Source organism: Tenebrio molitor, chromosome 1, assembly GCF_963966145.1.
Source record: "Tenebrio molitor chromosome 1, icTenMoli1.1, whole genome shotgun sequence".
NCBI lineage: Eukaryota > Metazoa > Arthropoda > Insecta > Coleoptera > Tenebrionidae > Tenebrio > Tenebrio molitor.
This window is the reverse complement of record NC_091046.1, coordinates 14,829,794-14,844,016: the sequence shown is the minus strand read 5'-3', so window position 1 is coordinate 14,844,016 and position 14,223 is coordinate 14,829,794. Positions and strand designations below refer to the sequence as shown.

General features: G+C 31.4%; 1 protein-coding gene across 3 annotated transcripts in view; it reads left to right on the top strand.

Annotated features, from left to right (window-relative positions):
• Positions 1-646: 646 nt before the first annotated feature.
• Ae2 (Anion exchanger 2) overlaps positions 647-14,223 on the top strand; it is a 141,653-nt gene continuing 128,076 nt past the window's right edge. The window contains exon 1 of one of the 3 annotated variants that reach the window (XM_069039445.1): positions 647-930. The gene's annotated coding sequence lies outside the window, so the exon portion shown is untranslated. Of the gene's footprint in view, positions 931-9,491; positions 9,803-11,303; positions 11,481-14,223 lie in introns of those variants that run through there. The other 2 variants (XM_069039428.1, XM_069039438.1) reach the window with 2 other exon arrangements.

Below are 14,223 nucleotides of genomic sequence, written 5' to 3'. Positions count from 1 at the left end.
CACCTAAAAAATGACAGTGACTAGTGACAGCGACAAAACTGACAGTTCAAATGAAAGCGGCAAAAATGTAATAACATGGGCATGGCCTACTTCGACTACAATCATTTAGAATAACCCTGTATAAATAACAAAAGTAATTCATAATACCGCGTGATCACCAATTATTTAGATCAAAGAAGGCGTTGAGATTTTCGACATGTGTCCGGAATGCCCTGGAATGGATGGAAGTATTTCTGGTTGCATATTCCTGTTTCAATTTAGAAATTTTTGCGGAGACTCATCCAAACAGGCAACAGCGCTGTATGTCCATTATTAAAAACATCATTATGAATCAATGATGAACCTTTTATGTTCCAAAGTAAAAACCATTTTTGCGTTAAAACTTAAAATTTGATTCACTGTCAGTTGTTTTACATTTATTAGCTAAGTTAGCAAAGATACGAAAAATCTGACAGTCAAAGTCATGGCCGCCCCTTATCTAAGTAGTTGTTAAATTGTTGATTGCACCGTATAAAAAGTGGATTTACCCGTGGGATTTACTTGACATCCATTTGGAAACGTTCAACAGAATTCTATAATGATAAGTTCAATTAACTTAAGATGGCGCTGCATTGAAATTTTATTAAAATTTTGTGTTTTAAAAGTTGTGTTTACATGGTGTACAAAAAAGTTATTACCTTGTAAGACTATACTACTGCCCTTAAAGTTATATTATTTTTTCTGTTGAGTATGGAATTCACGATTTCAACTTAAAAGCGACATTAGCTTAGTGAATTGTGGTTGCTCTTAGCAACAGTGATACAAAAAACGTTTGTCGGAATGTTGAAAGTTAGGTTATCGTCGTGTGGTGTTCAAAAAATTCAGTATACCACTGCATTTGTTAATTAACATTACTCACTTATTGAACTATAATTAGGGAATTTCTTAAAGGTAAGATTTTGATTAAAATAAGAGGTTAAATTTAGTCTTAGACGTCGCGTTTATTATGAATTTATTTATTATTACGAAGGGGCTTAGATTTGTTTTGTTGATCTTAAAAATTCCTACGTCACTTTATATAAAAATATCTTAAGCTCCGATGTAAAACGGTTAGTTTTATCGTTTTCGAAGTTTTATCAGTTGCATGCGTTTCCGTTTTCATATTTTTGTCACCAACATGTACACTTCTGTGTAATAAAATTAAGCACAGCAAATATTTCATAGTTTAAACGGGACATGACGAAATTCCTATAGTAACAAAATATTTATGTAAATCAGTCAATTTTTTAGCAATGTCAAAATGCCGTGTCTTCTAGGCAACAATTCAAAAATGTTTTATCAATTACCATACAACTAAAATATTGTGAACATTAGTAATAAGACTTGTGCTTAATTTTACTTTAAATTAATTTTTACTCGTGGTAGTGCACATAGTTTCGTTTTCACGTTTTTCTTTTTATAAAACTTGCCATTAATACTTAAATACCTAATACGTGATTTTATCCATGGTAAGTTCTTCCAGTTAAGAAAATAAAAAATAATAGGGGAATTTTAAATCATATTATTATGGATAGTAGTCGTTGGTTATACAAAAAATCAACACTGTTTATTCTTTTTTTTTAACTGGTTGCTATTGAAAGCGTAAAGGCTATAGGTATGAAATCTTTTTTACCATTATTAAAAGATGGTACAGTTGGCTTCAAGAAAAACGGGAATTGAAATTTGACCTAATGTGAATTGGAAATTTAATTTGTCAATTTATGCCAATTTGTGTCCATTTGACAGTAGTATTTCTGACACATAATTGCAGTTTTTTAACCTAAACTCTAAAAGGCCGTTTCAAACTATAAAAATTTAATAAAATCTGACAGAACTTTTTCTGACAGTTCCCGTTTTTTTTGAAGCCAACCGTATGTACTATTGCGGGCAAAAAAAGTGGGACATCAAATTTCTGTCAGTTTTGAAAAATTCGATGTAGTTCAAGCTTTATTGTCATTTTTTTGACACTATTCCAGTTGACAGTTTAAAAATATATTTTATACTTCTGTTTTCCTTTTCCAAATGCCCTCTTCTTTTGCTAAAGGTAGATTTTGATTGGAACTTTCGAACTTTGCATTAAATAAATATTCATTACGTGCATACTTACAATCATTCCCTACAAACTACAATACTTAATGACAACGTCAATCAACTCAAAGTAGGGTTAGAATCAGGTAAGGGTTATTTCACATTAAAAGTCAAGAAAATGACGTTGATGTCCCACTTTTTTTGCCCGCAATAGTACAATTCCGGCCACGGAATTTTGGCCGTCACTTGTCATTCCATTAACATGAGATGTGATGATGTAAAGCAGCCCTTACCTATTCGTAACCTCACTTTCTGCTATTATAACTTACAAGACTTGTCATTTTAACGCTGACTGACTTGCATGAGATCATGAAAACGCACTTCCTTATTTCGTGCAATCTTAGAACAGGGATATTATCTGCACTTTATTGAAATACGGTATTGGTGGCATGTTCCCAACTACCTATTTGAATGAAGTATGACAATGACAGGTTTTTGGATTTCAATTCCAAAAGTCAATCATAATGACAATAAAGCATGGACTACATCAATTTTTATTTGAATTAACATGAAAGTGACGGCCAAAATTCCGTTGCCGCGACTGTACCTACATCTATTACAAGCGAATAATAATCAAAAGTCGATTGACTGTTAAAATAAAGAAGTGTTCATACAAGAATTACTATGTATTCTGTTTTCATAGTTCACATTTTGATCGTAAATTAACTTAATGATCTTTCGACATACATATGTACGAGTAAAAAGTAAGTAGGTAATTGTAAAACAGTGTAAGACCGACCGCACTGCATTTATTGTATTGCTGATTTTGTAACTAGTAAATGGGTATTTATCGTTTGCTGTACAAGTAAAGTAAAGCACAAGTATGACAGTTAAAATCGTAATCGTAAACTCTTTTCATTCTTATTCAAGAATTTTTTTAATCGTTAGGAACATATTGTAATTATTATTAGTATAACATTTGAATGTCAAAATATATTAAAATTTGGTTATACACGTTATTTGTACATATTTATTAAGATACATTTTAGTTAGCTAAATAAAAGTTCCCGCTTTAATGTTATTAGTCGTAACTAGTTTTCAGAAATTTTAGATCTATACTTTAGTCGTACCTATAAACGCTTGTCAGCATTGTAGAAAGTGAAAGCGACTGTGAATAAAATCACCGCTGAACAGGTGGTTTACATTTGCGATCCAATCCAAGGGTCTCTGCTATAACCTCAATCTAGAATTTGCACCACTTGTTTTTTAAATATGTATTTACATCTTTTGTCTTGGCACTCTTGGCAGAAAGTATTTATTTGACCTGCCGACCCATACAAATTTTTGTCGATTACTAATTCCTTCCTTGCACCAACCTAGTTATCGTCAGAATGATGATTTTATAATCAGAATTTAGAACCGGACATTTAACAACAAGCTGTGGTGAACAGTGTGATATATGATATATTAAAGTTTAATCGCTTAAACTGTAGTTTAGAGCGAAATGTCACTGTTTAAGTTAAATCATTGTTATATCTATAGGTATGCCATGAGTTACTCTGATATACAAGCTCAAGGAGAACTTCATTGTTTTATATTTGGTGAGGAAAATTCAGGTTAGGTTAGGTCAAACACCTCAAACTGTTATGTATATGGTGCTATTACAGTTACATAATCTGACAAAATGTTGGCAGATTAAGTGCAGTCCTAGTTGAGATTTTATGAAGTAAAATGATGTACAGTAAAAGTATTACATTACATTTTGTATGTGTAAATCATTAAAGCGTTTTTTTTTAATTACAAAAAGTAGGTATCTAGGTATGTTTTCGATGATTTAGTTTATTTATTTAAATACACACTGGTTGATACACTTCTGTCAATAAAAAAATGTTTTTTTATAAATGTTTTTTTCTATAGCAGATATTAAAATGTGCTTTTATCTATTAAAATTAAAAGGTCAATTAGTATTTTAACCGCAAGGGTAGATAAAGTAATTTATTTTTTTTATTAACCTAACAACGCTTATACCACCGAGATTTTAAAATGTAAAGTCTGTCTCAATTCTAAATTTCCACCAACACTGCATTCTACGTTGGAAATACAACCGGCAACACTGTTTGGTGAAAAATGCGTCAGATTGTATTTGTATATGTTCCTCATATACATATTAATAATACAAAAATGTAATTATTATACGGGGAGTTACAGAAATGCATGGAAAAATTTTAACTACGAGCTATTGGCTTCATGTACGGGTGATCAAGAAGGACTGTTTAAGTTGGTAACACTGAATTGTATTTTAAATCGTATAACAGGAGTAACTTTCGGTTGTTGATGGCTTGTCGTTGTTAATGTTATACCTACATCAGATATTTGTCAAATAAACCAACAAAACATATCCGGTTGCAGTGTTATAAATAACCGAATTAAAAATTTTTGTTAATTGTACTGCCAACTTAAACAGTCCTTCTTGATCACCCGGTAGAACTCGGAAAAATATTTTAAAAGTTCTATGTCAAAAAATAAAATGACATTTAATTTTTGAGGTACAATTTTTTTTAATTGCTTTTAGTCATCTACGTTGTCCCACAATCTCGTAGGTAAAATTTCGGCGCATTTTAAAAATACACCCTTGTACATAGGTATATCATATTTTATAAAATATGAAGTAACCTCTAGGAAATATGTTTTAAAACAAGGAAACCGCATTGGTGTACAATCGTGGCCATCCAAAAGTGAACAATAGCTTGCGAAAATTTCCGTATTTTTCGTTAAGCTTGTTTGACACGATGCTAAATTTTGTAGAAAATTTGTTAGAAAATGAGAGAGACCCTCGATCAGGACCAATGAACGATCAGGATCATAGTCTGTCTTTGTCAGATCCTGATCGTTCATTGGTCCTCTCTCATTTTCTAACAAATTTTCTACAAAATTTAGCATCGTGTCATACAGCCTTTAGATTAAATCAGGCTGTATTCATTGGCGTTCGTGCAGCAGGCGTTACTATTTTAATAATAAAAAGTTGTAATAAATAATCTATACAGTGAGCGGCAAAAGTATGGAATAAATTCTTTAAAAATTAAACAAAATTTTTTTGAAAAAAATCCTTAAAAAGGTCGATTATAGTTTATAAAAATACATATTTTAATAGAAAATAAAATTCCAAGCAGTCATTTGTTTTCGAATTATGACGTCATCGATAGTTTTTTTAAATAGAAACCCCCTATTTTGTTTCTTGATTCTGATAGCCCTTTTAATTGTCTAAATGACAGTATAAAAATTTTATTATCTTATATAAGGACATTTTTGAGAAAAAAAAAATAAAGTTGGAAAAAATAAATTTTATAATGAACAAAAACACTACTTGCATTGAATCAAATTGGGGGCATTTCGAATATCGAATTTAAAAAATTATGCATAAATAATTGTGAAAAATAAATCTACATATTTATCTATCTACTCTTAACTTTGAATGTTTCATTGATGACTGATGAGTCTATTAATTTACAAAATTCTTCTGTTAAAGCTTTTAATTAATTTCGTACAATTATTGCAGTTAGGTAAATCTGACAATACTTGTTCAAAATGTCACGCTGACATTTGTCAAAAAAAATTCATTCCGCCTTTCTTTGTAACAGTACAATTTTGTCAAAGCTCACTCTGGAGATAAAAATGAACCTAATGCGAAAGTGGCTCTTTATTGGTCAATTCTGTTGGTCTATAGTTTCTAAACTATGATAGCCTGGACAATTTTGTTTGAAGATTCTGATTTGACCTTCAACAGACTATATGCCCTTCACGGGAAGGGCGTTAATTTTGGGACACCGGTATATACTTATGATATTCACTAACAGTTGAAATTTGTAAGCATTTTTCATTCAGTGCTTGTCAATAATTTGTATTATCATAAAGATGTATGGATACAGATAACTTGTTGATCAGATAAGGCGTAGTGGCTGATATTTTGGTCTTTTTGATTTAAAATAACTTCAAACAAAAACATACCGCTATCGGAACAACAATATAATTCAGTTGATTCTATCAAAATATACAATCATCTTAAATTGTAAGTTTTTGTTTACAGCTGAAATATAATCAGTTGTCAAATATTTCAATCTAAAATGTTTAAAGTGAACGCAAATTTAGGATAGGTTAGAAGCTTTAACAAGAGAAAGGTTTTTAAAAATAACTTGATTCTGTCTGAATCTTATTTTCTCATTTACTTTTTACATGCGTTTTAGTTTGTTTTATAATGTATTGGGTGATTCATAATGAATAATGATTGTGGATAAGTATGGCAACTATGTACGAAAATTTATGTGGCAACCGTGTGGGTGAGGTATAGTTGACATTTGTATGAGATTTCATAAGCCTGCATTTGATTTTTTTTTTGTACCATTGCACATTGGATTTGACAATTTTCAAAATTGCGCGACTATGAACTATCAAAGAAATGTCAACTCTACAGAGTTGCCACATAAATTTTCGTACATTGTTGCCATACTTATCCACAATTATTTCGAATCACCCAATATGTACACATCTGTAGAATTTTTTTTTGCCAACCTAAATGTATATGGTTAAATGAAGGTTATTTCGCGTGTATGAATATACAGGGTGATTTTGAAAGTTGTGCAGATATTTTAATCACGAGCTACTGGCTTCATGTAGAACTCGGAAAAAATTCTATGTCAAAAAATAAAATGACATTTATTTTTTGAGCTACAATTTTTTTTAATTGCTTTTAGTTTTCTACGTTGTCCTACAACCTCGTAGGTAAAATTTCGGCACATTTTAAAAATACACCCTTGTAAGTATATCATGTTTTATAAAATGTACGCCAATGCGAAGTAACCTATAGGAAATATGCTTTAAAACAAGGAAACCGCATTGGTGTATGTTTTATAAAATATGATATACAGGGTGCATTTTTAAAATGTGGCGAAATTTTACCTACGAGGTTGTTTGATAACGTAGAAGACTAAAAGCAATTAAAAAAAAAATGTAGCTCAAAAAAATAAATGTCATTTTATTTTTTGACAGAATTTTTTAATCATTTTTTCCGAGTTCTACATGAACCAGTAGCTCGTGATTAAAATATCTGCACAACTTTCAAAATCACCCTGTATGAAAAATTGTAAATAAACGTCCTAGTGGTATATAGAGGTGTCCCAAAAATGGCGTACTAACGGGGCACTACGGTGTAGAAGAGATTACCGTAAACGTCAGAAAAATGTTAAAAAAATTCTATTGGACTTATTTTCTGATTTGGCGGTCTTTGAAAGTGGCACTTAACAGGTCAATTATTTTGAAATATATGTATGAAATTGTCATGACAGCTACCTCTAATCGTACATATTATCACAAAGTACAAGATCACTCATTACGAAAATCGTCTACGTTAATCAATGAAATCAACGAAAATCTTTCGTTGCTAAGTGACGGCTGTTCATTATTGACCTTGGTTAATAATAAAAATTATCATTAACTTAGGGAGAGAAATTCTACTTCTGGGGTCGGTTCGAGAGTCAATAGAGACTAGTAGTGAAAAAAATTATTTTATCTTACAGGTGGAGTTTTTGAGCTACCTTAGACCATTGTTTTCGGTGACAGAAGTCAAATTTTAATCACAAGTGAGATAAAGTACTCACTAGTGAGTAAATTTGAGAGCTGCCATTTAACTTGACTTAAAGTACTCACAAGTGACTAAATTTGATAGCTGTCATTTTACTTAAATGAAACTTCATTTCTTGGATTTTTTGCAATAGTTGCACCTGTAAGATAAAACGTCGTATATCACACGTGATCGAAATGCCATTATGAAACTCGTGAGAAGTGTCCCACTCGTGCCCAAGCGCACTCGTCGGTCAAAATTCTCACTCTTGTATAATGATGCATTTCTATCACTTATAATACAGGGTGAGCAACAATAACTGTTTCAGTTGGCAATAAAAAAATTTACATAAAATTTTCAAGACTGAATTGTACCTATTTCGGTTTGTTTTATTGACATTATTGACAGCTGGTATACATTTCAAATTTAAACGTCTTGGTTTTCGTAATCTTTTATTAATAAAATGGTTTTCTCGTTGGAACATGACATAAAAGTCATCAAAAATCACCAGAATTTATTGCCAACTCAATCAGTACTTGTTGCTCACACGGTATAATATATTATTAAGTCCACTACGGTAACATTACAAGGTAATGATGTACGAATATATCTTTAATTAAAATAATTTAATTGATGTGCAACTATTTGGAAGGTACGAATCTTCGAAGCCCTGCAATTAGGAATTCTGGTAAAAGAAAGCGCCACTGATCAAAAACGGGGCAGGGGACGATTGCGCCGATATGACCTGCTATAATCCGGGATCTCTCTAACTACCTGTAATCCACAGGTACGATTGCGCCGGTACTAAATTTAATCCCTTAACGGGAAGGGTAATTAGGAAGGTACCTGTACCTGTTTGCAAATAAAGTAGGGGTAGTTGGGAATATTCGGACAGCGTTTTACTAAAATCATTAGTTTTGTCCAACAATATTCAACTGATCGCTGGAATAAACGCTACAATGTTGAAGATGCTTAGTGAACGTGGCAAGATTTTTGTAATTTTTGAAAATACTTTGTATATATTTTTTTTGTAAATAAATGGTTTGTTGAGAATCTTTTATATTATTTGGTTTTCATAATTGCTTTTAAACATCGTTGGGGCCCACCATTACCTACTACTTGTATTTTATTGAGGGGCTTACAGAATCAGGGGTGCCCAGGTATTAAAAACCACTTGGGTCGCCTCGGCGCAATCGTACCATCGACTTAAAACAACACAGGTAATACCGGCGCAGTCGTCCTATACCGAAGTAAAAACGACCTGTGTAGATTTGATTCACAATTGGTAATTGTTCACTTTAACTACTTCTGGAATTTTCGCGTTTTTTCTGGCTAGACAGCCTCAGGGCGTCCTCCTAGATCGTGTCCCATCATTCAAACCTTGTGCAAATGCCTTTTTTTCTCTCTTGTTGTGTTTCAAGGTCGCGCCAAGTTTTAGTATAACTAAAGGGTAAGGAAAATTTTCATTTGCACAAGGTTTGACTGGTGGGAAACGATGTAGGAGGACGTCCTGAGGCTGTCTAGCCAGAAAAAACGCGAAAATTCCAGAAGTAGTAGTAGTAGCATAGAATCCAAAATTGAAGGTCCCATTAAAAAAAACATAACTTTAGTGTTTTTATAATATTGGGACATCCTGTATATATACCGCAATATTTTCCGAATATGCAGTAGAAGCGTAGCTATCATCTAGAAAAAAGAAAAAGTTGATATCTTTAATAACAAACAAGTTATGGAGCTTTTTCCTAACTCTGGGACACCTGTATATACATATATTAATTGATAAAGTCAAGCCGAGAATGTGCTGAACGTAAGTTTATTTAATCGAGAATCGGATGAGTGAGACTATTGTCTGATTTTGATTGAAGTGCTATGTCATGAGTTTCAATTTCACATTGCTAAGTAAAGTTGAATCTATATTCGAATGTGTACTGTCCATATAGTTTAGTATACATCCATCAGTGACAGCGGCACGTGGTTTTTAACACGGTGCGGTTCGGCTGGCAAATTTTATGTAACATCATTTTCAATGTTCTCCAGTGTTTTCTAGAAACTCCTTAATTAAACGACAGGCTTTGAATTAAGGCTTTTACGTGTACGTCGAATGTATCGATCGTTGTGACATCAAACACCTACCTATAAGTGGTAAGTTTTCAAGCTCATTTGCCCACACGTGAAAATAGACTGTTGCCATGAATTCATTGTAATTTCAGCTCATCCTTTATGAATTTGCACTTATAAATATTTATTTATCGAAAACGCACAGTTATAAGAAAAGATGTTTGAACGCGGTCGAACATTGAAGTGTTATGATTTAATCAAAATTTCAATGGACCCGATGAAAGAAATGTTTTTACCTCGATTTTAATTTTAGAATGATGTGTGTTTGGCATATTTAGGATTCATCGATTATAACAATTTATCGCATCAAAAATTTTTTTTATCAACAAAATTATTACATACTATCAGACAGTTAATCACTGGTTATCTATGTGTATGTATTTCCCAATAGTAATATAAATCTTTTGGCACGATTTCGGTTTGTTTTGTTAAAATGGTTAGGTATTTCATGGTTTCTTCGATTAATTTAACGGTTTAATTTAATACTATTCATTTATGTCCATTACATATTAAAGGTAATTGACTTGGACAAGGTTATTAGTCAAGGTACATAAAGTATAAAACCGAATTACTGGAACAAACATGCAGATGTGTTAAAATTCAATTATTTTTATATGTTCTTTAAAATTACTGTCACGTCGATAATTGATAACCTTTTTAACAAAAATTTGATGACCAATACTGGGTCGTGACTTGACTGGATTTTTTTAACTACCTAGAGATAAAAAAAATTATTCGCATGCAAAATTAGAAAATCAATTATGTACTTGTATTTTGAATAGGTAATTCGAGAGGACTTCTCTTTTCGTTCTTGTAATGTAATTAGTTATTTTGGAGAAATATTCGAGTATACTAGGTACATGGTAACAAGTAAAATTAAATAAATTGCATACTGATTATGTAACTGTTGACTAATAACGGTTTAATGTCAAATTCAAATTTTAGAACATTGAAAGTTCGTCCAAATTTAACTTTCAGCTGTAGCTGCTGCGCAACAGTGTCGAACTTTTGATGCTTGGTGACTATTTAATTTAGTATTAATGTGTTAAGGACACAGACTTTTTTGAAAAATTGTTTTATTAGCTTCTTTAAATTTAAAATTTTCTTAAAAATCATGTGTGCATTGAATATGAAACTATTTCAAAAATGATATAATTTTTGTCAACAATTGAAATGCCTTTAACAGTTTAATAACTTTTTACCTGTTAAATTCGTGGTAAATATGGGGGTCAAATTGATACATACCTTACGTTGCAACAACCGGTTTTATTATATAATTTTTTATTGAACCAAATATAATGCTTCACTTTTTTCTGCATTACATTAAGTATTATGTAATGTTAATAGCGTAGGACTATACCTAACACCGATATTTTATTTTGTATCGGTGTGTAGGTATTTATATTAAAAAAACTGCACTAAAGTGAAAATTTATTGTCTCTGTTAACTTTTATCTAATCTCGAAAGCGATTAGGGGTTACGAATTCTCATTTATGATGATTCTGTTGTACTTGTACTTAGTTTTTATTGGAACGTTAAAAGCATAGCTATAGAAACGTTTTCACTGGTTACAAATAAATTCATTATATTTTTAACTACGTATGTGTATGTGAATTACTACGTATATTTATACAATACTTTTTGGGAAAATACCACATTTACACTGAATCATGAGTAACAAGTAGAAGATGTAGGTTCTCCAGTAAGTATGCTATTTTAATTTACGAAGAAATTTAGATGGCTGCAATTCCGTAATTATGTTTTATTTTTAGTGCATTAATGCACAGATAGTACACATAATACGTCAGTAGGTAACATTTAAATTAGTTTGTTGATACAACTACTGGGCTTAAACCTACAAGAAACTATAAAAAAGTAACTTTAGTTATTAACATCCATTATTATGTAACAAAATTATTTTTTCTATTATTGATTCAAAAAATTGAAATTCACGCATAGTTATCGGTGCCTGAAGTGGGTCATTTTCTAACGTGTATTTCTTTTTGCATTGTTAGTAAGATCGAAACCATAGAAACCATACAAAACAGTGTGTGAAATGCGATTTCACGCACACGACTATTTCTGTGTTTCACTTCACGCACTGTATTTTATTAGTTACCTAGCAACATGGTCACTGCATTGAAACTTCAGAGTTCCTTCAAAAATTTGAATTTTTAATTTCAATTTTTTGAATCAATTATAGAAAAAATATTGTTTATATTTCGTGCGTGAAGATGTTTTTGTGCATTCAAAGGCTTATACTGCCTCGATCTTCGTCTCGGCGTAAAAGACCTTTTCATGCACAAAAAACACTCTCTTCACGCACTTAATATAAAAATAACTATTTCTACGTTTTATTTCGTACATTTAAATCGAGTTGGTGAGTTGCTCTTAAAACACGAATGAGTTTTTACTTAATTTTATAAATAAACCGTTAAAATTCAAAGATGTGACTTTGCTTTAGGTTAAAATGGGAAAATTCAGGTAAATTTAATCATCGAAAGATTTCGAAATTAGATATTTACGCAAATAAGACGACCTGTTTGTATAGCCAAAAGTTTGGAATTCTGAGCTTTTCGAACAGAACTCCGACAGGTAAGTTGTATTCTGTCTCTTTCCATTTCAGCACAATGTCGTCATCTTGGACGATTTGCATAGAATGTAAAATTTTAATTTACGCTAATGTAGAAACAAGGTGGCAGTGAAATTACAATTTCACACCGACAGTTCCATTAAGAATATTTTTTTAAGAAGAAAATGATACTCATGACTGATTTCAATATTTTATCTAAGCAAAGTAATTTTGATATCAACAAACTAAAACAACACATTAAACGCATATTTTTAAGCCAAAAAACCTAAATCGGTACATAATTAAGGAGTTGTAGAAGAGGATTCAATGAATAGACTGCGAGGGCTTCCGATCTCATCTCATTAGATTTTATTGTTCTTATTTAAATGACAAAGTTTGCTTGAATCAATCAGCGACTCTTTCAACTAAAAGAAAGAATCCACGATAAAATGATGGCAGTACAGTCCAAAACTCTCCAAAATGTTCGTTCTAAAACATTGAAAATGGTAATTAAATCATATTTTGTTGAGAGACGTATTTTTCTGTCAGAAATTAACAATCATTAGGCTGACGTTAAAAGCTATCTGTGTTTTATGCGCATTATGATAATGCCGGATAATGTAATAGGGATCGAGATTGCTTTGTGAATTGGCTTTTGGGTTGCATTTTTACCTGGTCAGTCATCTTATGTGAATAACTCTGTATAGACTTCTTGATTTTTGAGGTGTGCTCTATAATTTCGAATTAACTGTACAGTTCGAGACACGGAATGTCGGGCATCACTGTCAATATACTGTCAAAAAATGTAAAATTATTAACCTCAAATTTACCGTTTGCGACGATTTTGATTGACATGCGATTGACGTGAACAGAAAATAGATTTCAAAATTTGACTTTTGAATGTCACGTTGACAATAAAGAGTGATTTACATCGCAATTTTTTGAAGTGACAGAAAAATGATGCCCGAAATTCCGTGTCCCTAACTGTACATAGGCGTAAATTAGAATTTGACAATTGATACAAATTTGCAAAAAATTTGGGGAGTGCCACTTTAAAAAAGGCCGATGGCGTCATTGCACAAAAATAGAATGAGCCAGAAAAATTAAAATTATCGGAAAATGTCCACTTAACAAAAATGACCTGTCCGTCTTGTTTTCGAAAAACTAAACAAGAAAATACATAGTATATTATTCAACGAGTGGGAAAGTTGGCCTTTTCCATAAGGATGAAATTTGGAATACGAGCCGAAGGCGAGTAGAGTAATTCATTCCAGCGGGAATGGCCATTTCTCACGAATTTAATATTATACTTTTTCTAATCATTAATTGTTTTAATTTCCATCATTTCTTGATATTTTGTACAGATAGAGCAAATACAGATTCGATGACAGATGTTAATGTTAATTAATTTTCGAGAAAGCAATAAACAGTCGTATAATCGTCACGGTAACGATACATAAATACTACCCGTGGAGAAAGAGTTCAATTTTCTCCACTGAACAATTTTCTTAATCAAAAACGTATCAGAAATGTGCAAATTCTTAAATTTGATTAGAAAAAAATATACAGTGAGCGGCAAAGGTATGGAATAAATTTCTTAAAAATTAAACAAAATTTTTTTCAAAAAAATCTTTGGACAGGTCAATTTTAGTTTATAAAAATATATATTTTAATACAAAATAAAATTACAAGCAGTCATTTGTTTTCGAGTTATGACGTCATCGATACTTTTTTTAAATGGAAACCCCCTATTTTTTTCTTGATTCTGATAGCCCTTTTAATTGTCTAAACTCCAGTATAAAAATTTTGTTACCATACATAAGGAAATTTTTGAGAAAAAAATAAAAAGTTGGCAAAAATAAATTTTATAACG